The sequence below is a fragment of the Alosa sapidissima genome, chromosome 2 (genome assembly GCF_018492685.1).
Source record: "Alosa sapidissima isolate fAloSap1 chromosome 2, fAloSap1.pri, whole genome shotgun sequence".
NCBI classification, from domain to species: domain Eukaryota; kingdom Metazoa; phylum Chordata; class Actinopteri; order Clupeiformes; family Clupeidae; genus Alosa; species Alosa sapidissima.
The window spans coordinates 21,136,072-21,160,883 of record NC_055958.1 but is presented as its reverse complement, the minus strand read 5'-3'; the positions used below and the strand labels follow the sequence as shown (position 1 = coordinate 21,160,883).

The window sequence follows — 24,812 nt, the reverse complement described above, 5'->3', positions numbered from 1 at the left end:
TATGATGCTGTTTACATAAGATCTCATGACAGTTTGAACATGACCCAACATGTTGCGAGCAAGTTCAGCAAAGACCAAATATTCTCCTCCCTTTTTTTAGATGATGAGAACTGTGTGGAGAAAATAATGTCATATTTTGTGAATAAACTCATTGACCCCCGAGTATTTCAAGAGTTGGAAGTTTCCTTTTCTGCCGCTTTGGTAAAGAAGACAACCTTGTGGTTGGAAGATTTAAATGCCCTTTTTTGAGAATCATGCTGACTGTAAGCTTGATTGTACAAGGGAAACATTATTTTTTTGTGCTATGTGAAAGCCAGAAATGACATACTGCAGAATGAAAACAGGTCAAAGACAGTGGGAACATATCCACCCATGCAGATCAGCTCTGTTTGTATGTGCATAATTCTCTTGTTCTGTTACAGGGGAGGAGCCCAGTCCTCACCGAATTAACAGAAAACTGTCCATTTAGTTTTTAGAAGAAAAAGAAAAACAGTTGGGCTCTTAGTCCCCAGGACTGCTTGAAATGTTGATTTATACGGGGGGTCTGGCAGCACACTAAATGTTGTGCAAGCAGTGTCTTAGTACACAACATGTTTTTTTTTTGCAGACAAATCTAATAAAATTATTCAAAAACTGTTCAACAAGGAACGAACAGCTCTATGTGCTTTTTTAACTTGTTCTCACTGCAAGTCTGAACAATCAGCCAAGCGTGCCAAATTCCTGAACTGGAGCAGTTCCTGTGGAATTGAGTGCCGTTGTAACTGCTGGCCTGAACCCTTGCTGCTCATTAGCTAACCCCAGGGCCTGGGTTCAACCCTGGTGGTTCTGTGCACTGGAGAGCCCTCTGTTTGGCTAGGCGTTGCTGGGCTGTGCCCTGTGGATTCCAGTGAAGTCCCCTCTATGCGTGTGCCGTGCTTCCCTGTGGAATGCACACAATGGAGCACAGTGTGTGTGGAGAGATGCTGGGCTGCCAGTGGCCAGTCAGGGAGCCTGTTGTCCCTGATGTGTCAGGGGGTCAATGAGAGATGGACCACGATCATGTTATGCTCTGTGCATGCCTAGAATGGAATATTATATTTAAAATGGAAACATTTTATCATGTCAACATTTTGGGGCAGCCGTGGCCTACTTGTTAGCACTTCGGACTTGTAACCGGAGGGTTGCCGGTTCGAATCCCGACCAGTAGGAACGGCTGAAGTGCTGAAGGGCACTTTAGCCCTCACTGCTCCACGAGCGCTGCTGTAGCAGGCAGCTCACTGCCTCGGGATTAGTGTGTGCTTCACCTCACTGTGTGTTCTGTTCACTGTGTGCTGAGTGTGTTTCACTAATTCACGGATTGGGATAAATGCAGAGACCAAATTTCCCTCACGGGATCAAAAGAGTATATATACTTACTTACTTATACTTATACTCAGGGTTGAAGAAAAGTAGAACCTTATAGTAGAAGATGTTTTTTTGTATATTTAATTAAAAGTGCAGAGAGTCATGAGTTGCACAACCAAGAAACCAGTTTGGAACACTATTGTGTTGTATTGTAAATGGACTAAAGATATTAGATGTGATGTGGACCGTATCCATTTCATCTTTTGTGCAGTGTTTCCTCCACTGTCAGAGCTGATATGGGAGAGCCAGGGGGGGCTGTGTTGTGTTCGGACTGTACCGTTAGGATGCAAAAGAGGGAAAGGAAATACTTTTGCAAAGCCACAAAACAAAAAGCTATAACTGTGACAACCCTATCCATTTTCATGATTCCCAAAAACTAGGCACAGTTTTGTTCAGACGAAATAGGAAGCCTTTTGAGGAGAACACAATGTGCCTGAAAGAAAAGAAAACACCCCACACTATCTAACTTCACTTGGTCTTCTAGGGCACAAAAAGATACTGATATTACAAAATGTATAAAGGAAACCTAAGAAAATAATGAGGTGAGTGCAAATATTGTTTTACCTATTGAGCAATGTTCCTAACTAATGTTGTTTTGGGATGTTCCCATTTACTTTGAGCATATTCTTTTTCTGGAGTACTTCAATTATCAGTGGCACATTGTTATGATCATCCTATCAGAACACATAGAGCCGATTACGTGGTTGCCCAGCAACAGTGCCCAAAAAGTTGCCCTGTGTATCCTTAGTTTTATTTTAGTCCACAAAACATTCAATGCAAATGGTAAAAAAGTTCTCTTCAAAGAACTATTTGCCAACACAAGCATTTGCTGAGGAGTATTTACTTAGCGGTGTTTGCTTAGGTGCTTTGTAAGGGTGGTTCTGTCTCCACGTGGTCTTTATGGTTTCGCTCATTTTCAGGTTGTATGAGCGGCATGTATATTCAGGTCAGGTCCCTATGGGATGCATATAGTAGGCGTGATATTTCCTTTTCACAAGGCAGCTGTTTTCACAAACTCAAAGAAAGATCACTGTTCTCCTGGAACACTTAAGTATGGACAGGTTCAAAGACTCTCATTCTTTATTTGAGAATTCCATTAGGCATTTAGGAAACTGATCCTTGGCCTCCATCTCCCAGAGGATGAGGTTTTTCCCTCAAGGGAAATATTAAAAGATGATCTCTTGGATCCACTGTGATAATACCAGTTTCAGACCCGTTGTGAATGAATATGTCTCTTGATGCTTGCGCAATCTGTTTTATAATAGTAAACCCGGTACACTTTATCCCGGAATGTAAGATGGAGGAATGTCAAAACATCTCGTCTCTACCTACTGGTTGTCCGGTTTCTTTCCAAGCAGCTGTTGCGTGTGCATGAGAACAAATTATTTGCCAGTATTCAAATGCTTTTAAATAGAACCATCTGTGTCTATGTTTGAACCGATATTGTAAATGTTTTCGATTGATATCAAAAAGGGGGATTTCTAGGGATCCAGTAACACAATCAATGCAAGCAAATGAGAATATGCTAAGTATAGCAGCACTTTCACTTTTGGAATATTCAACAACAGATGGCCAGTTCAAGTACAGCAACACCATGCCACCACCCTAAAATTAGGGCTACAAAAATATTTCAACGTTTTTTGACCATTGAGGTTATGAGTGGGATGTGCAGCACACCAGCGGCAGACCATCCGTTATTTGAGGTTGAGGGGGGAAGTTGTCCAGCCGTTGGTTTACTCACTCTGCACAGCTGTGGGATCACTTGACTGACACCGAATCCAAAGGGCCAACAGCTGTGGAGGCCTCATCCTGTCTGCATTATAAGCACTAACTTGGATGTGTACCACACACACACACACACACACAGCTCTGAGAAAAATCAGGCAAAGGAGTCTGATTAGTGTTTTGCCACAGAGAAGTAATGTGATTAGATTAATCACATAAGATATAACAGCCGCAGTGTCACAACACTGGCATCTGTAAATTCATTTTGTTGTTTGCTGTAAGGAGTTAATAGGTCAGTTAAAGTTGATGATTGCTCTCTCAGATTGAGAGATCCTGCTTCTGAACTCCTTCACAGACACTTGGAAAGTACAAGCTCTCCTCTGTCTGTAACCTATATCGCTGTGCTAAGGAGTTGCCGTGGCCTTTTCAGTGGTCTCCCTTTTCCCTCAGAAAGAAAAACATGAGATATTCTGGGATCGCTGCTGATGCTTGAAAATACAGAAACCGGTTGCTGTAGCCTCCACATAAAAATGACCATTCATTTAGAGTTTGGTTTTGGAATCTTTTCATGGCGGTACAGATTCTCATTTCGGTCATGCAACCAGCAAATAACAATAACAGATCTTGGCTTGTCTTTTTGGGAGAGGAAGAAAATGGTGAACACCAAATAGGATGTGTGAATTTTAATTAAGCATGCCAGCCACAAGAATATAAATGTAAAATGAATAATTGCTGAGGAGAGGCTTCTTTGGGTGAGTTGGTTTTTAAAAGTATTTTGCTCTAATGGAAACGCCATGACAGAGAAGAGCCATGATATGCCAGGCAAAACTAAATGATAAGTCAATCATTTAGTTTTGCCTGGCAGTCAATTAAACTATACAAAAAATAATATTACATTTTCTATTATGCTTAATGACGATCTTTGGAGTTAACTGTACCAACCCTCTATCAATTATACTGTCATACTTGCAAAATTAAACTGACATCTCTGACACGCATATCACATCGTATCTGCTAGGCTCAGCCCAATAGGAACATGCTGAACTTGTTTCTGATTGATGGCAAATTACGTAAATGCTGTTGGTCTCTCAGGCAGATTCTCTCATCATTTACTCCTCATGAAATGTCAGTGGGAAAATGAATCCAAGAACATCCCGGTCTAACACAATGTATGTTGTGAGAATCATGTCTGAATGTTTATCCCTGGATCCTCCAAGCTTCAAACACAGGCCCAGGTCAGGTGTCGTGAGACCTGTCTCACATAGATGTTGACTTTACAGTTTGCCTATTGGAAAAACAAGACAGTTAATCCAGAACAGGCCCCAGCTCTGCTGTTGAATTTGCTGGGAATGTGTTGATGTGATGGAGAAAAACTGAACACACCTTATACAGTATGTACAGAAGTTGTGGTAGCACAGCCTTTACTCAGAACCTTACTCAGATACGGTAACAGACATTTAAAGTTAAACAGACTTTATTGTAAGTTAAATATCATCCACAAACCAATATGTGTACAAAATGTGTGCAGCAGAAAGAACTACTGTAGGAACAAAAAAAACAAGCTCCTAACTGCCACTTGCTGCACTGATAAACAGCGGAGATATCTACTTATCTGCCAATGGGCAGTGTCATTGGCAATCACATACAACACTACACATGGGCTGTGTTTACAGTTATGATTTGGGCTGGCAGCCCCTGATCCTCTTCTGTGTGGGGGCTAGGGGCTCTCTATCAGAAGCAGGGACGAGTGGGCAACTCAGCTCAACAGTCTTCCCTGTGGCCCTGCAATCTGCGTCAAGCAGATAACTTTATTAACCCACAAGACAGTTTGTAGTGTGCCATGGGAAGTTGAGTAACTAAAGAAAGTATGACTCAGACAATAGGATGGACTGAATGCTTAGACTGGATTGGATATGAGGTGTCCGGGTGTGTGAGTGTCTGAGCATGTGCGTGTGTGTGCGTGTATAGTGACATTGGGACAATTCCAAGGACCTATGATGAAATTACCGGATAGCATCCTGTTCTGTAAGTGTTGTCACCCTGGAAAACTACTGTATATTGCTAGAGTTGGCTGGTGAATTTGCATACTCGGACTGTTGCCAACAAATGTAAGAGTTATTGGTATTCAACATTCCAGGGCAACCTGGGCAGTGTTAAGCTCTCATAAATGTGAGTAGGACACAAGGTCAGGTGCAGCTGGTTTGAGCATGCATGTCATCGAAAGTGCACACCTTGGACTGCTGCGAAGAGAAATGCAGAGAGAGACAGACATCTAGTAATGTATTCTTATCTACTTTTGATACGCTGCTAAACCAAAGCAAGTTATTGAAAACATCCAGGGATAAAGCCAACACATCTTTCACATGAAAGATAAGCATTTACATATAATGTATAAATATGTGAAGTGGTGCTTTCTTGCAAACTGTTATCTGCAGTGAGGTCCTCTATGCTGTCTGCTATGATTCTGTGAGGGTAGATGGGTTTGGTTCTATTCATCCATATTCCTAACCAGAACAAGAGTCAAGAATTTTATTACATCTGTCTGACATCACCAGCTGTCACAACCATCACCAGTTTCTAATTGAAGTTCCAAACAAGTTTCTGGCAGAGAAAGATGGACAAAAGAAAAGGCAGAGGTGTGGTTGTGGTCTTTATGTTCCTGAAGGATCCTTTTCTGGCCAGTTTCTTTCCAGAGTTACTGTGAAGGTTAACAGGAATTATTACAGTAACCAGCTCTTATAAATTCCACGATTACTGAGGAATCTGATAAACAACTATTAGCATAAGATTGGACTAGCATGCAGGCACCACATGTACCAACACTTTAAATCCTATCAGTGTTGTAGGGGAAATGTAAACGTAACCGCTTTGACATCTTGGTTTAGGCCTACTTGATACAAAAGGGGAGATTTTTATTTGTTTGATGTTTAAAATGTCTGTACATTATCACACATGACATTACATTCAGGGAATGGTACCGCTTTGCATTGCATGAATGTAAAAGGACCAAATGTCAACTTTGTTCACCAAAAAGCCTCTCTGACTTTTAGTTGTCATGTAAAAGGCTTACATAAGCATAAGTTGCTTGAAATCTTTGTCCAGTCAGATATTCCTTCACTTGGGCATGCTTGTTTTGTCTGTGTGTGATTCAAAGAGAGATGAAATGTGTGCAAAATAAGCAAAAAAATATATACATTATTTTTCTGTTATAACTAGACAGTTGGGAGCCACACATGTTTGTCTATTTGGAGTCTTGAAACAATGTGCTGGCCACACATGACCTCACATATGGCTCAGCATTCAGATGTCAAAAAGATGCACAACCCTAATTAAAAATATGCCTGGTCCTAAATTCTGACTGTAAATTCTGTGGTAAAAGAAGGAGCAGATCTCTTAACAATAGTGCTGGCTATCTGAGAGAGTGTGTGTGGGGGAGTGTTTGTTCTGCGACGTGTGCCTGGTGGGAGCTGGTCACAGCCACTGTTGTTTTTAGGAGTGTGTCCACAAGCTTATCGCCTATAATGGAGAGGAGCAGAGCAGAGCAAACCGAGCCGCCACAGTGCCTGACAGTGTTGCAATGTCTCAGCCCTGTACTCCACCCGCCGTCTCCGGCATTAAGTCATTTGGGTGTCTTTGTAGTGTTTTGGCTTCGAAGGTCATCAATTCCATCCAAGCATTGCAAAAATGTACGTCACAGAGGAAAAAATAATCCTCTGTTTGAATTGTTATAGTAAACACAAAACTACTCAAGCTCCTGCCTGCAGACTAATGGTTAGAGTGGATTTATGGCTAAATCAATGCAGTGATTAATCTATTACTGGAACCACTTTTACTGGAAATACACACACACACACACACACACTGCTGATGAATCAAGGCAAGTAAGTAAGTGAACCTTTTTGATTTTCAATCCTAGCAGAGGAAAATATTTCAGGCAAACAGACATCTTCACTTTTGATGAATAAGTTGCTGTTCTAAATAAATAGCCATGTGTTGTGAACATATGTCCTGGTCAAAATAGTCAGTGTTTAATGATTTGTGTTACACACCCTCATTCATATTAAACAGTTCAGATGCTAGGTCAGATTTGAGAGAAAACAATGATACTCTTTTGTCCAGCATCAGCAGGCATGTCCATAGCAGCAAAGGGCACTCTACTACAGACTACAGACCTCCACCAAGCCATATCTTGCCATGTTAGTGAAAGGAAAACTAAACTTGTGGAGTCTGTGATTTGGTGCCAAACTTTAATAGATTGTACTACGCATTTCCATCAAGTTTCATGGAAATAGCGTCAGTATTTTTGGCATAATGCTGCTTACAGGCAAACAATCAAACAATAGCAAAAACATTTCCTCATTGGTGGAGGATATGTGTAAGCAACCAAAATGACTCACCTGTTGACTCATCAAAGTCTTTCATTGACCGACCTGAATTTTCACCCTCATCTTATCAGAGGTTATTGCAATGATCATTTTCTATACTTGTCCTATGACTGAGCACAATATAATTACGGTATATACCATGCAACATCACAACTTTAGAATGGAATAGAATATTGTAAGTCTGACTGCCTTTTCTAGCTGTCATTTGCACCCACTGGAGAGCTACTTTTGCTGTACAGTCTGTCAAGAAAAAAAGACTCCTCAACACGGACAATTGAGCCAAGAAGGAATGCACCTAAGTATACACTGAGATCCTAGACAGGTGGGGTGGGGTGCCACTCATGGGTGCACTTCCTGTCTCCTTCTCCCTCCCACTCCCCCCCTCTCTCTCTCTCTCTCTGAGCAGAAATATTTGAGCTAACAGTGCTCCAAATGTCTCCCAGCAAACGAGGGGCCTACAGAAAACAATAGGGTCACTAAAGATGCCGTGGATTTCCTGTTGACACTTCCTCCCCTGTAAACCTGCCAAATGTTCGTGCGGTGGGGAGAAGATTGCTCTGGGTCTCGTGGGTCCTGACTGTCGTAAAGAGAGACACTGAGATAAAGGATTGTTGTTGCCTTACTCAGCTACCCATATGTTTCTTTGTCCCATCCCCCCTCTTGGAGAACAGACCCATACCAGTCTGCCACCGCACAGCTCAGTCACTGCTGCTGAGGGAGACAGGAACATGCCTATAAATGTATAATTACATGCCTGATTTGTATAGACTTTTTATGACTGGTTTCTGAACAGGCATATGTGTCTAACCCTGAGAATTAAGACAAATACATGGCTGACGAGACATTCATTGAAATTGTGAGTTTCACATGTGTTTGTCTCTTAGTGACTTTTTAAAGTAGAGGAGACCATCCTTGAGGCTTAAACTGCTCCCCTCAGGGCTTAGAGGTTTGTGTTGGCCAATCACAGAACTATTTGTTTGTGCTGTAAACTGTGGATTTGAACATTCTTTTATTCACTCAAGAAGGGGAATGATTGAGCAAAACTCTCTACGAACATAAAATAACGTTAGAAAGACAAAGGCTGCTGATTAGAGTTTTTAAATTTCAAATGTATATTTCCATTTTAACATTAAAAAGTGAACAGGTTGTTGAGAGAGAGATGTGCTTGCTTCTCCAGGCTCATTGGGATGGCAGCCAGAGCTCCAGACCTATCTGACAAGTGTGAACATTCCTGATGTACTGGACTGTATGCATGACACTGATAGCACAGGCTGATAAATGAACCTCTCTCAGATTCACTTCCGTTCCAAACTGGTTTTCTTATCAAAGGAGACAAGCTAAATCAAAGAGCGCCCAAAATAAAGGGGAGAATGGCTTTTCATTGTCCTTTTGGGTACACACTGAAATACACCACAACTGAAATACTGTATGTTTTCCTCCTGTCTTGACTCACCCACAAAGTCCAGTCATGTTTGTACATGTTAGGCAGCAGCCTGCATTTTGTACTCCACTTACTTCTCCAGATACTCCCATCACCATCCAAGTCAAAAAACCTTAGTTACAAGATCATGTTCATAACACTTCAAAACAAAACGGGAAAATTAAATGGAAAAAGTATGATTAATAGTTTTTGGTAACCACAAACAAATGAACAAATGAAGTGACTAGCCTGCGTTTACTCATTGAGAAATTTGGCACAGAGAAACGTGAATAACACGTACAGGCAATCATTTTTTATCTTTAAAATTAAAAACAGCAGGGGATGCTCTAATGTGATCCTGAGGCGTACTCATGAATGTTTCAGTTCTTGATACATCCCCCACATGACTTATCAGTCAGTTGGTGTGTCAGGCATGAAGTATGACACTGGTTTAATTGAGACTTTATTTGCCATCTGCAGTGACCTCTAGTGCATGTACCAGATATTGCAACTATTTTGGGCTCTGCTTTATGCCCTGCTCAGATACATAGAACCATAACAGGACAGGGGACTAGAAAACAGACATTTAGCTGCAAACATGCTTGTCTGGAGTATGGTGTGCAATGCTTCCCTATCCAGAGACATAAATGCAGAGGTTCCTCTTCAGTGCTAAAAGAACACCTGGAACAACGTGCACTAACTGACACCACCCAGTTCTAAGCAAGGCTTAGAATAGAAAATAGAAAGTGCGCGGGTGGCGCTGGCCTGGCCAGTACACCTGTTGTTGTGACCTCGGCTGTCCCCTCTGCTTCTCTGTCCAGGTGGCCAGCATGGACCTCTTGTTATCCTGCCTTATCAAACCTGCCACTCCCCATGCAGCAAAACACTGACTCAGCAGATTTGACCAACAGCTGACATCTCCAGGGCATTTTTACGACCAGAACTAGCAGGCATCAGCATGATTTTAGAATCTGTTTCTGTCTCCAGTCGTCCTGACGTAAACAGCAGCAGGACTATTTGCTAGATAACACGGCTAGCTCTGCTAAATAAGAGGCAGGCAGCGGCTGGGATCCCAGGCACCGGATGGTATGTGGGTGTAGCCTCTCCATCCACACCCCCCAACCCGCCGGTGCCTGCTTATCAGGGAGATGGTCAGGCTGAGGAACGGCTCTAGCTTCCTGCACTCCCTCAACCCAGTGCCCCTACCCTAATGGTACAAATGCGGCTGCCTCTGCCTGAACAGCACATCCCATCAGGATGGGATCAGCTAATGCACCAACAGGACTGAGACAGAAACCACTTGCATACACTCAAATCAGATGTGTTGTGTTACTAGACTAATGTTACTAATATCCGCAGATACACTGCAGTAGTTCAATCTATGCTTTGAAACAGAATCATATCTTACATATTGTATTGATATTTTACAGTGGCCAACACTTTATTGCTTTGTCTGGCAACAACATCATGTTACACGATCCATTTAATAGGACTCTGCTCAGTGACCTTTTGACATTGCAGTTGCTGACACAAAGTGAATATAAATTAGTTTCATTACAGACAGCATTGGGACGCGCCCTTCAAATCTGATACATATTTAAAGAGACACTTTTAAAGGAGATTAAAGAAGAAGAACCACTTTATCTCACTAGGTTGATATTGATCATGCATCAGAGCCTGCACATTTCAAGTACACAGTCATGGTGTAGTAAAATCCAGTAGACAGCAAGGAGACTCGTATATGTAACTTTACTCTGTACTATTATACACAACTGCATTCAGGATTAGTCATGTCATGAAAAGGCTGTCTGTGAAGAGAGGTTTAAAAGGCTGTCTGTGAAGAGTGGTTTAAAAAGGCTGTCTGTGAAAAGAGGTTTAAAAAGCTAGCCAGGTGCTCTCTGTCCAACAAGAGCAAGAATCAAACACTGGAATACAAACTGTAATCGCTTGTCTCAATGGTTCAGTAAGTATAGCTGCAGAGGTTTAGTTGTGCTATTTTGTGTGATGATAATACATGTTACTTACAATGTGATATAATATAATTGTAATGTAGGCTAAATATAGTGATTAATTAAAAATATTTTTAACAGGCATTTGTGATTAAGGGTATTAAAATGTCCCATGTCACCATAAATTAACATATATTTCCCCTTTTACAGTTAAAATTCAAAACAGAAAAAAACAAACCACCCTTAGTACCTAGTGTGATATTGATTCGTATGTCTTAAAATCAGCTTGCAACCATGCCAACTGGTGTCTTAGGTGATATAATTGGTGTTATCATTCTTACAGTTTCTATGGGTGTCCACTCCAGACCTACAGAGATAAAGCTACATAGTGCACAGCCTGGGCAGTCAGAATCACAGGTTTTCTGGTATGTCCTTCACATACCAATTACCATATACCATTTTGAAGATCCTATCAAAACTGGTTTCCTATAAAATCATATTAACAGGTTGCACACTGTTGCTTTAAAGACCATGTAAAGTCAAATCTGAGATTTGCTTGATAACCCCTGGTATATGTTAAAAATCTACTCATGAAAATGTGAATGGACGGTGAACTATGTGGTCCTGAATTGTACAATTAGACCATGATGAAACATGCTATCATTCTTTGAGCTCTGTTTTTTGGGCAGTCCTAAAAAGGGGGGATGAATGGACAACCCCTAGTCCCTAACCCCTCCCCCTAAGAGTCGAGAGCAGGTGCACAAGTCCTGCCATATATTCCTTCTGCCTATGCACTTAACAGAGCTGATATAAACAATCAGCTGCAACTAGAAAATGTAATTTCGAGGAAATTACCAGTGCATGAAAATATAAATATACTGTATATTAACATAAAATGCAAAACAAACTTTTATTTGGAAACAGTTGGCAGGAGTCATAGTTGATAACAACTGACAGTTGAAATGTCTAAACAGTTAAATAGTTGAGTAGTTTAAATAGTTAAATTATTTAATAGTGAATTATTGTAGTGAGGACATTTATTTTGAAACAGTTGTGGGCAGAGGAAATAGGAACAGAATCTAGTCTTAATAGAGCCAGATTGTATGCTTAAAGCCTGAGACAGAGTATATAGTTTAAAAGTTGAATTTAGATAGTGTAATGGATGTTGATAGACAGAAAGTTGAATGGATGTTGATAGGCAGATTGTTTAATGGATGTTGGTGGATAGTTTAATGGGTGGATGAGTGAATGGTTTGAAGAGGATGAATGGATAGAAAGTTGGATGGAATGTGCCTTATATCCTTGTAGAATGGAGAGACACAGAGAGAGTTGGCCTAGTTAAGCAGAAGTTCAGGTTAGACAGGTAGGGTCTCGCGCCAAATACTCAAGGCCGTGCGGGTGCGTTAGTTTTAGGCAACGTAGTAGTCAGTCATGGAAGAAAACTCGCACACCATTGTTTGCCGTTGAAAAATAAATAAAAGAAGTGTTTAATCCATCAACCAATGTGCTACCAAGTGAGGTGACAAACGTTTCGGTCCTCAGACCTTCATCAGTGCAAACCATATACAATGACGTGGCGCCTATTTATAGTCTGCGTCTACTTGGTTGCAGCTCTGTCAACCCTAGCTAGGTAGGTTGAAGTGTAGACTCAGAGAAACATGAGGAAAGAAGGCCCTCAGGCTCTTCGTTACAGTAGACCTAGACATAGAAAGTAGTCAGGTGAATGCAAAAAATAAAAATAAAAAGAATTTTTACATGCAAAATAGAGAAAAAAGAAAACCATAAGGAAACAAGATTAACAATGAGCAAGTGAATATTAAACAATAGATGGATATACAGATATATAGTAAGCAGATTGAACATTCTCAGATAAAACAGTTCAAAGGAAACAAGACAAATCAAAGTCGTCATTTAGCCCATGTGGATGTAACGTTTTAAGGTAGTAAATCCAGCGTGCTTCACACTGAAGGAGCATCTGTCCTGTACAGCTCCTCCTACGGGTAGAGGAGACTCTATCTATTCCTAAAAATTTAAGATCTGACATGGAGTGGTTGGCTTCTGTGAAATGACGCGCAACTGGCGATTTAGGGTCCTGCCTGTTAATAGCACTGCGGTGTTCATTGAGCCAAGTAAATTACATTAGTGGAATTGCATGTAATGAATTTTCTTATGTTGTATTGTTTGCCAGTGGAGTAGCTTGTGAATTGGCTGGTCTTAGTGATCGAAGTACAGGACATGCAATTGCGGCAGGGAAAGAAGCCCGTGAGATCATCTAAGTAGTCTTAGTAGCCTAGTTAAGCAGAAAGCAGTTGATACAGGTGCAATCAGTTTAACTGGCCCTTTGATGGGTCCTAGTAGTGAGCAGCTGGAAGTTGATACAGGTGCAAATCAAGTTAATTAGCCCATTGTGATGTCATCAGCCCATGTTAAGTCTATGGGGAAAAATAAGCTTGTTTTTTATTAATATCTCAAAAAGTATAAAGTTTACAAAAGTGAAAAATACATTCCCCACGTGTCCTTTTCAAGACCTACGTTACAACGTTTGTAAGTCGGAGTAGATGCAGAAATTTGGTGGGAAGAATAATAATAAGAAGAAGAAGACTTCGGATAACAGAGCAGTGCATTTTTATGCACTGTAATAAGAAGAATAAGACTTCGGATAACAGAACAGTGCATTTTCATGCACTGTAATAAGAAGAAGAATACTTCGGATAACAGAACAGTGCATTTTCACTGGCCAACGGCCTCTTAGTGAAACACACTGCACACACTGAACACACAGTGAGGTGAAGCACACACTAATCCCGGCGCAGTGAGCTGCCTGCAACAACAGCGGCGCTCGGGGAGCAGTAAGGGTTTAGGTGCCTTGCTCAAGGGCACTTCAGCCGTGGCCTACTGGTCGGGGTTCAAACCGGCAACCCTCCGGTTACAAGTCTGAAGCGCTAACCAGTAGGCCACGGCTGCCCCGAAAATGAATGTGTGTATGAGTGTACGTATGTCAGGGATGGAAATAAAATATTTTTTCCATCTACCATTGTGGCCGGTGGATTCCAAAATCTTCCAGCCACGTCAACTTTTTTACCAGCCACTAGAGATACAGTATGAACATTTGATGAAAAAGCATGACCAAAATGATCACGGTTATTGGTATTATTGCGATATGATTAAATGATTGGGCTCTGCTTTATGCCCTGCTCAGATACATAGAACCATAACAGGACAGGGGACTAGAAAACAGACATTTAGCTGCAAACATGCTTGTCTGGAGTATGGTGTGCAATGCTTCCCTATCCAGAGACATAAATGCAGAGGTTCCTCTTCAGTGCTAAAAGAACACCTGGAACAACGTGCACTAACTGACACCACCCAGTTCTAAGCAAGGCTTAGAATAGAAAATAGAAAGTGCGCGGGTGGCGCTGGCCTGGCCAGTACACCTGTTGTTGTGACCTCGGCTGTCCCCTCTGCTTCTCTGTCCAGGTGGCCAGCATGGACCTCTTGTTATCCTGCCTTATCAAACTAAAGCACACTTAAATACATGCATTATGAAAATAAATAATATGGCTACATAGACAAACTCTCAGCCATGAGCTGTAGCCTATATCCTCTGATTTTAATATTTACAGATATATAGGTTTAAGCACAGCTAAGTTTTAAGACACTTAAAGCACAAAGTTTGAGACCATAGAAATTTGCTACCATTTCAAAACCGGATTACTCTGGAACGGCTTATTGTACAGGGGATTGCATTACACCTTTGTGTTCGGTATGTTTATTCTGGTTTACGGTTTGTCATGTGCTGAACGAAAACGTATATATATATTCCACATATATGAATTGAGATGAGCGCAGAGCTGTATAGTAGGCTAATATGATTATTTCTTGAAAGTTAATTTTCTTGCGAGGCGTTTATCGCAGCAAATAGCGGCTATACACCGTATAAAAGTTGAGAAAATGTTCTTTAATGTGATGTGTGATGACTAGGCTACTTTGTGAGTAGTTCAACAGAGAAGAATGGGCGGCCACAGGGTCGGAGTGGGGCCACTTTTCAGCCCGGGAGTTTCAGGCCCAAGACCGGCCCACTTTTTTAGTGGCGGTGGAAATTTGATAAATAAGGCAACATTTCAGCTCTTACTATCCTGTATGGTTTTTATTATAGGCTACCAATATTCCACTATTCCACAAGGATAGGTTGATAAGTTAACAAAAACAGGAAGGAAGAAATAAAGCTTTTGAAATGTATCCCACAATTCCACTAAGAGGCATATTGAACTACTGTATTGTTGACATGTTTTGTCTGCATGGGTCAGCTATCATGTTGTTGTTTGGTGATTTTCTCCTTTACTACACCCACTTCTGAGCAAACAAGGTATATAGGTTGATCTGTCATAGCCTACTGTTCTTTCTCACGTAAAATAACTTTAAATCATATGGTTAACTCTATTAACCTTTCTACTTGTCCCTAGTCCCTAATTTCGGGCTCATCATTTTCAGATGGGGACTGCTGATCTGCTGCTTAGAGGCTACTTTTGTTTTCGGCCTAGGCTACTGCATGCACAGATCAAGCTTGAGTTTTGTTATCAATATTTACATAATATTTGCAAATCTATGAATCGCCATATTGGATGATACAAAAAGGCTAATATTTTAATTAATTTAATATGTTGCTTGCGAATAGGTTGACAACGCTACAACGTCCGGTATTAGCCCAATAATTACGCCGCTATAATCATGGCTATCTCTCTTTACCAGTGGTGGAATGTAACGAAGTACAAATACTTCGTTACTGTACTTAAGTAAATATTCTATGTATTTGTACTTTACTTAAGTAGAATTTATAGTGCATACTTTTGACTTTTACTTCGTTACATTTTACAGCAATTATCTGTACTTTTACTCTGCTACATTTTTACAACACCATCGTTCCTTTTTACGATACATTTTATGATCAGATTTTTTTTCTCTCTGACAAACACTTTTGTTTTACCAGGGGGCGGGGTTGCTACCACAGGTTCTGGAGCGCTACGTGCCCAGCTTCTAAATCTTTGAAACATAAGCTTCTAGTCTAGATCAGGCAAACCGTGAGCTTGTAGCCATCTGCATTCGGTAGGCTATATTCACCAGACCCATGGCTACACTGGACATGCAACTGTGTTCTGTGCCTTTCTCTGTCTGTTATCTGCAGCGTTAGGGCCTCCTCTCCGATGAGATTGCTATCCGCGGATCAGCGAAGTTACAGGCTATGCCCATGCTTCGGTCACACGTCTGATCATTTGCGGCACAAATAAATGGTAGACTATTATAGAACCGCTGGCCGGAAAAAAAACGTAGCATTTTCCAGATTAGAAAATATTTCTTAATTGTGTGTGATCAAATAAAGAGGCATAGCCTACAATTGGGGGGGGGGGGGGGGGGGGGGGGTAGAAATGTGACCGCTCATTCAATGTCTATGTGCGTCTGCGCAAGTGAAACTGAACCTAATCATAAAGACACCTTTCTCAGCAACTTTTCTGTTCAATCTGCAGAATTGGCATTACGATCCACCCGACGTTTCCCTGGTCTACCCCGTTAAACTTCAGGCTCTCGTGTTTTGCTGAATGATATACTCAGCAGATCACCCTAGTAGATAACCAGAATTACAGTCTCTAGAATTGTAGGTCAGAATGTAAACTGGGTCACAGATGGTAAGCACAATTGCATTAGCTTAAAACTATCTAGTCGAATATAGCCTAACCTAAAACTAGCTTAATTAAAATGCCACAGCCCATACTATTTTTTCTTTTAGAATATAGATATTAAGAGAATAAATCATTATGCAAATACTTTTACTTTTAATACTTAAAGTACATTTAAAAGCAGGTACTTTTTACTTTTAGGTAGTAGGATTGTCATTGTGGTACTTTTACTTTTACTAAAGTAAATATTTCTCTGTGTATTTGTACTTTTACTTAAGTACTGAGATTCAGTACTTCCTCCACCACTGCTCTTTACCAGTTGCCACTATTATGTCTGTCTTCTTCTTCTTCAAAAAAAAATCTGGAAGCTTGGCATATTTGGCAGCATTTTCCTCCAATACTTTTCGTCTTATTTACCTGACCTTTTCAGTCCCTCATGGCCTCTTTCCTCCATCCATCCTCCCTGACGCTTATCACTACGGTAGGGCCGGCCCGGCTGGTATCTGAGAAAACATTTCAGAAAAGACGGGCTATATGGACCCAACCAATTAACTCTTCTTGGGAGGGGAGAACAACCCATGCAGAGGCTGCGGTGTTAGGCATAGAATGCGAACGTGTGTAGCCAATTTTAAGAGAAGATAGATTAACGTGGCAAATGTCAATATTTTTGCCTCGACCGGCCCAGAAGTGAAGCGGCCCACCGGGAATTCTCCCAATTACCCACTCCGGGCCTGGGCGGCCACACACTTTGTGTCCGCCTGCCTCATATTAGGCTAGTGACAATGGCCCCAATTTTTTTAGATACCCCTACCTGAGGTAGAACTAAACCCAACAATGTTTTTCTTCATCTCTAAGGTCTCCCATTTATGAAATGGATTCTTGGCTAAAAATATTTTACTGCTAAGATTGTTAAATTAACAGATATTGTTATACACCCCAAAACCAAAAAAGGACTAAAATATAGCCTGTCCGAGTTAAGGCATATAAATTAGTGCAGATCAATCACACAAGCTCTGAGACCTTTGAAATGTTTATAGTCAGGAAGTTACTTTACCTACTAGAAAAGACTGGATGTGAATATCTTGATGTATGGAATGAGTAGAGACATGTAAACATACACCTAAAATAAGCGGAGATGCAAAACATTTATATCTATGCAGAATGTTTTCATTTACTTTGTGGCTGCTTTGCCAGGGATTATCATAGAAACACATATGATGGCTTGTTGGAAAGGTGGGGTTGTACTGAATCCAGCAATACCAAATATGTAAATATAGTATGACGAATTAGGGTGTTCTGTCACTCAATGTATGAGGTGTCCAAAATGAAAGAAAACGGAACACTGGCAAAATACAGTCTCAAGTCCAAATCACATTATCAGTGGTGAGAAGAATGTTGATAAATTCATTGTTACTGCAAGGTAAGTTACATAAGGTAAGTGCTACTCTATTACATTTAATAATGATACATTTCATATGTCCCAGTATTAAACAATTCATATGAAACACAGATCCAATTGAATCAGGTTAACATTGGGATGGAACACCTTTATTAAAATATTTATATTCACTTGAATTTTGTTTTGGTCATGTCATTACTGAATAATGGAAAATAATATTGTTAGCTTTTGTCTGTCCAGACCAGCAGTGGACAGTAGAGCCTACACTGCTTAAGAAAAAAGATCCCTATGTCCAAAACCCCACAGTAGAAGGCCTCCAACGCATACTTACCCTTGCTCAGCAGAGAGTGAGATGGTGATGTCCATAAAACTCTGGCTCCATATACAGATGATATTTCCTCCAAAATCAAAGTTTCATATCATGTAGAGTGAACTACTAGCCTGGCGGGCCATCCTATATCATTGAAATGTATAGTCTGGCATCGAACCATTCACCTCGCTTAATCCAAGGGGCGGGCAGAGAATTGTCTTTCAAACTGCCTAGGCAGTGGGCATGGGAGAGCAGTGCTCAACCACTTCCACCGCCTTTTTTCCCTTCTGGGTCGGGGATCGAACTGGTAACTCTTCGGTTAGCCCGAACCCCTAACCAGTAGGCCACGGCTTTCCCCAGTACCAGAGACAAGGTCCTTCGGGTAGCTTCTGAAAGGCTTGATGAAGATCAGTGACTGTCTATTATGTTTCCAATGCAGCAAATATGTACCCAACATCCTGTATGACTTTTTGAACTGGTGTGTTGATTAACATGCCCACAGAGATTACCAAACATGTGATGATGACTTAACCTGACCCTCGCCAGATGAATTTCGTTCCGCCTAGCTTCACTCACATCCATCTGGGATCGATTCCGTTGAGAGTGATTTCAGCACGAGATTGTATGGTAGAGCCAATCAGGAGTGGGAGTTTCATAGATGTGCCCTAGCGTAGAAGCGACTGTGAGACTGTTCTCAGCGTCACGGGTTGGCTTCGATGTGAGTGGTTGAAGTAGCATGTCAATAGATGACGGACAAGTGGCTTATCCAATCTATGCAAGGATTTTTTAATAAGGCCCAGCCTTCTGAAGCACCACTCCAATGGATCGATCCCAGATGGATGAGTGGAGCTAGGCGGAACTAAATTCATCTAGCGAGAGTCAGGTTAATGATGACCCAGCTTCAAAGGAGAATCTGTGTATTATCGCAATTTGTCATGATCTCATTGAACAGAGCTGTCACATCCATACGCCAATCACACTGGGACTTCCCATTTTGATACATCATGAGAATGGACAAAAGAATGGACAAAATGTACCTGTAAAGTTTATCTCCATTCATATCAAACATGTTTAAGGTGGTGAGGGACCTCTGTGGAACCTGTGCTATAGGCATTTATCTTCTGTGGAGACTTGGCCTCTTCGGAACACAACGATGCCATAACATGAGTTGTATGCTTCCCATCCAGGGTGTCTTCATTTTGGTAAAAGTTGTTGATGGCTGCATCAACAATTCCATGTTCAGCGTCTCAAGTGAGAACAGTTGGGATGTAGACACCACTGTCCTTGATCTATATTTCTTGTGTTGACACACCTTCTTGCTCAGCAATGGTCTTTAGTATGTTCTCATAGCTATCAGTGAACGAGTTGAGAGTCCTCACTTTCATACCTTTGGACATACTGTTTTATCAATGTCTTCAGTGAGCTTAATAAAGGCTTTGTTATAGACATTGGTCTGCTTTTTTTATTCTTTTCTATGGCTTCTGCTATTCACCCCTTGCAAGTGACGTCACGTTTTGTTCGCGCCACAGCAAAATAGCCTAGTGGACGGCAAGAACACAAATCAAATCAATGGGTTGTAATGGGACATATCGCACAGCTAGGAGATTATAGTGAGATTTAACCGTTAATGCCCTTCCACGACTGTTGGCTTATTGTTTGGAATACAACAACATCCCATGTTCTTGCATAGATATATTTTGGTTTGTTTTCTTTGTGTTTCGGCATGCTTATCTCAGTGTATGAAGCACAGCAGCGGTTGCTATAGCAACCATAGACTCTGAACAGGACGGCAGATAGCACTTAGGCAAAGTCTTTGGCAAGATCTGAATGTAAACAGATAATACCGTTCAAGTTTTTTTTAAATTTCCTATTTCTTTCAATTCTTTAACTTAAGACATGTAAGAAGTAAGTTTATTCGCTGGGCAACGTACAAACTGACGAGTTACATTAGCCCTAGCACTATGAGCTACGATAAACGTTAGCTAGAATAGCTAGCTTCTAAGTGTGGCAGCTAGTTATTATTTCATGTTCTGATATGACATTCTTAACGTTTTGACTATGTTACAACTGATAAAAGCAAGACAAATAAAGTAACCAAATCGCTTTGCAATATTTTAGTCCAGAAATACTTATGGGTGTTCATTTACCATAATGTTAATTACAGTAGTAATAACTTTACATTTGCGATCATGACCCATTTCATCTAACAACACCACTGGCATCTTCTTTGACTATCAGACCCCAAACAGCAATACATTGAACTACAAAGATGTTATAGTAATGGTGTTCAGTTCATCATAATCTTTATGACATAATGTAATTTGCCGTCCAGCATGGAGCCGTCACATGACTGAAGTCACGTGTCTGCAAGGGGTGAATATTTCATTTAGATATGTAGTGTGCAAGGCATTTTATGGTATTTGGTATCGTATGCAAAGAGATTTGGGCATGAAAGAATTCAAAGTTGTACATCATCATCTTTGGTTTTGACTCTGAAGAAGACGCATGGGCGTCGAAACGTTAGTCAGTTTGCACTAATAAAAATCACTTTAAGCATTGAGTGCTCCGATCCTGCTCCTTGGCTCTTGTTAGACCTTGGATCTATCTTGTAGCCTGCAGCAGGAGCTGTTGTTGATTTGGGGCATAGACTGTATATATAGAACTGGACAGTGTGCCGTCTGTTAAGAGTGATGCGAGCGTTAGTCCAGAGCCCCCTGGTGGCTGGCTGCAGTACAATGTGTAACTCCACCCATCCCCATGTATTTCAATGGACAAGTAGCCAACTTTCCGTGTCACTTTTCTCATCTAAAACTATTTTTGTATCAACAACTTTTTATTCGAAAAAATAGTTTTCAAGATGCTTCAATACACACAATTTTTCTTTTCTCGCTGGAATTATTTTTTTTAATGTTATATTAACAAATCTAAAAGGGCGTGTTTACACCTATGATTGACAGCTGGCTGGCTGCAGACACAACGCTTTGTCCATTATGTTTTACCGTCTAGGCTGCAGACACTACCGCGTCATCGCTCACTTATTTTAACAACACCTGATTTCGACACATAATCTAACCTAAATAAGTGTTGCTGTTATTATCATTAGGCTATATCTTATCACAGTCTGACTAAATACATATTGATAGTCATACATTGTGTAGTTGCTGGTAAGAGACATCGTTGTTAGTTGTGACAGATTCTTTGTGAAAAAAGATATGTTCTGTTCTTTCGTAGATGCTAAGTATATTAGCTCATAGCATGCTACATCATGCTAGCATTAGCCAGTTGATAGGTAAAGTAAAAGGGCTCTGCTATATTGATCCGAAGTGACGTTAGCCATAGTCACCATCATTTACAGTCCTACTTGTTTCAAATGGTTTAACGTAACCAGTGATTGCCGCCACGACAGAGGTAGGGTACGTTTATCTATGGCTGACCGTTTTTACGTTTAGGCTACGCATGTTCTTTCATAGCGCAACACGACCTGTCCCTCACCATATCGCAACCCTTTTGTCAACCTTATACAATCTGTTGCTGAAGACAAAAGCACCGTCTCCAGATTGTCGTTATCAAATGCGCAGACCTCCTGCATGAGCACACACAGTATTGCTGCTCATTGGAAAACTGAGTTGTCTGTAAAACTCAAAATTACCATGTTTTCATTAAATGCGGATGAGGCAACAAATGGAAATATGAACAATATCTAGAATGTTCTGATTCGTTACTTTGATGAGGAAATGGGAAGTCTTGCAAACTTCATTTTATAGATTTTACTTGGTGTAGAATTGCATATTAACAAGAAAAAAATTCTCCCCTTTAAACACTTTTGGCCTGAAGTAATTAAATAAGAGTGTGTTAAAGCCTTTCTACAATATTGCTGCAGTAGAAAAGAACAGCAATGGCTAATCCGCAATGGTCAGGGATGGTACTAAAATATATTTTTGTTCATCAGGAAAACTCAATCTCAATCAAGAACACTCTCAATTCGCCTTATTCACATGGTGGCCATTGGCGGCTAAAACAAGGCTACAGGGTACACAAACCATAGGATTGTTATGTTCTATACATTCACCTGTAGGTGGCATTAATTTTATAGTAAGTGTACCCTGTAGCCTCGTTTTGGTTTAAACAATAACCGCCGTGTGAATAAGGCGAATACTCCCTTTACTTTGCTGTTTGCATCTTTTTGTACATTAAAAACCAATAGGTCGCGACCGCAAAAGGGGTGCTATCTCTATAGGTAGATATGAACAACGTATGACTTATGGCCTGAAAAAAGTTCAGTCAAACAATTTTTTTTTCACTTTAATCCCTGCACACAGGTATGCTATTTATGTTTGAGCAGACATAGAAATGTATTGTAGCTGTGGTAGTCAAAAGTGTTTTAACCCTAACGAATGCTTTTAGACTGGGCGCATAGTAACGTTGATGGACAAGGGATATGCCAAACGAACACTGGAGGTTCCGTACCCTTGCTGTGTCCATTATTAGGTATGACCTCCCGTTTTGTTCTAAGTGCACTAACTAACATCAGTTCAGTCGTAACAACTGCTACTTTTTAACAACTGTTTCAGTGTGAGCTGCATCCACACGGAGGTTGGACTGCTTTACGCAAGGGTTCGGGAGTTTATGTCAACAGCGTTGCCATGACGGAGCAGGTACAAACATTTGAAGTTTACACCTACTGCATTCATAGCGCATGGTTGTAGTTTACTAACTATGGTTGTATCTGTTTTAGGAATGACTGTGTTGGTAGTGATAATAGCCACTGTTTTGTCTTGGTTTATTTTCGTTCTGTTTGTTTCTTTTACTGAGTGCCACACTGATTTTGTCCATACTGGTGTTTGAAGGCCTATGTTAGGCTACAGCGCAATCCCTTGCAACGGGCCAATGTTGAAACTAAACCTTGAAATCATAGATGAGTACCATACTACCATAAGTATACGGGAGACTGTTACTCTGGGGCATAGTGTCTATGCTTCCGGCTGTATTAGTTCATAGAGTTACTGACGGCTGCTTAGTGCATTCACACGGTATTTCCATACGGGAGACTGTTACTCCAGGGCATAGTGTCTAGGCTTCCGGCTGTATTAGTTCATAGAATCACTGACTGCTGCTTCGTGCATTCACACGGTATTTCCATACGGGAGACTGTTACTCCCGGGCATAGGGTCTATATGCTCCCGGCGGTATTAGTTCATAGATTTACTAACGGGTTTACCCATTGACTTAGCGCATCCATACTGGAAACTGGTACTCCTGAGCCATAGGGTTCTATGACTCGTTGTATAGGTTGAATTAGATTTGCTATAACTCTGTAATTAGTACACTTACACTGTGAACATTTAGCAGACTCTTATAGTAGCTGTGATACCCTCAGACCTAAGCTTTAAGTACTACATTAATCCCCAGAAGGTAATAATCTTAAGCAGGGCTCCTCACTCCTAAGTGTTTGCTGTGGTCACCTTGTTTGCTCAGCTTGTAGTGCACCTTACCTTGGCCCAGGCCATTTTGCTGTGCTGTAAATCGTACATTTCCCTTTCTTTTGTGTCCTGTGTGCCACTATTTATTGTGAGGAGACCCCGTCCTGGTTGATCTTTGGAGGCTCTTTGTAAACTTGAAGCCTATGTTGAGTGCCCTACCAAACTGTCATTATCGTTTTTTTAAAGACTTATATGTATACAGAACTTTTAGGATATTGAATTAATACATTTGGAATGTTTTTATTAGTCTTGTTCTAGAGACTGCTGGTGACACTTGACAATTTGGATAATAAATATATTTTTGTATCAGTCTCAACTCGTTTCCTGCATGCTTTGGTAATTCTTAGCTGTAGGTCACATCTTCATTAAGCCTCTCAGAAGCTGCCCGAAGGACCTTGTCTCTGGTACTTCGCCTGTTCCAGTTGAAATTGCTGTCAGAGGTTCTGGTTTAGAGCTGGCCTTCCCACAAATGAAACAATCTCTCCGTATTTGAAATGATGTTGTATCAACCCTACTCAGCCTTCTTGGTGCAGATGTGCTCACTCTCAACATTTGCAACTTGCTGCTGCTTACTGATTTTTGTCTTACTGCAGTAGTTCGCTCTACATGATACATGATATGAAACTTTATCATGTATATAAAGGTGTTTCATTCCAATGTTAACCTGATTCAATTGGATCTGTGTTTCATATGAAATGTATCATTATTAAATGTAGATGTAGATCAGCACTTACCTTGCAGTAACAATAAATTGGTCAACATTCTTCTCACCACTGATAATGTGATTTGGACTTGAGACTGTATTTTGCCAGTGTTCTGTTTTCTTTCATTTTGGACACCTCATACATTGAGTGACGGAACATCCTAATTTGTCATACTATATTTACATATTTGGTATTGTTGGATTCAGTGCAACCCCACCTTTCCAACAAGCCATCATATGTGTTTCTATGATAATCCCTGGCAAAGCAGCCACAAAGTAAATGAAAACATTCTGCATAGATATTAATTTTTTGCATGTTTTAGGTGTATGTTTACATGTCTCTACTCATTCCATACATCAAGATATTCACATCCAGTCTTTTCTAG

General features: G+C 40.7%; 1 protein-coding gene across 1 annotated transcript in view; it reads left to right on the top strand.

Moving 5' to 3' along the window:
* Positions 1–6,153: 6,153 nt before the first annotated feature.
* The window catches only part of slc4a3 (solute carrier family 4 member 3), an 82,866-nt gene continuing 64,207 nt past the window's right edge, over positions 6,154–24,812 (top strand). The window contains exons 1-5 of the mRNA XM_042065396.1: positions 6,154–6,165; positions 18,280–18,293; positions 18,902–18,903; positions 22,648–22,731; positions 22,815–22,898. The gene's annotated coding sequence lies outside the window, so the exon portion shown is untranslated. The remainder of the gene's footprint in view (positions 6,166–18,279; positions 18,294–18,901; positions 18,904–22,647; positions 22,732–22,814; positions 22,899–24,812) is intronic.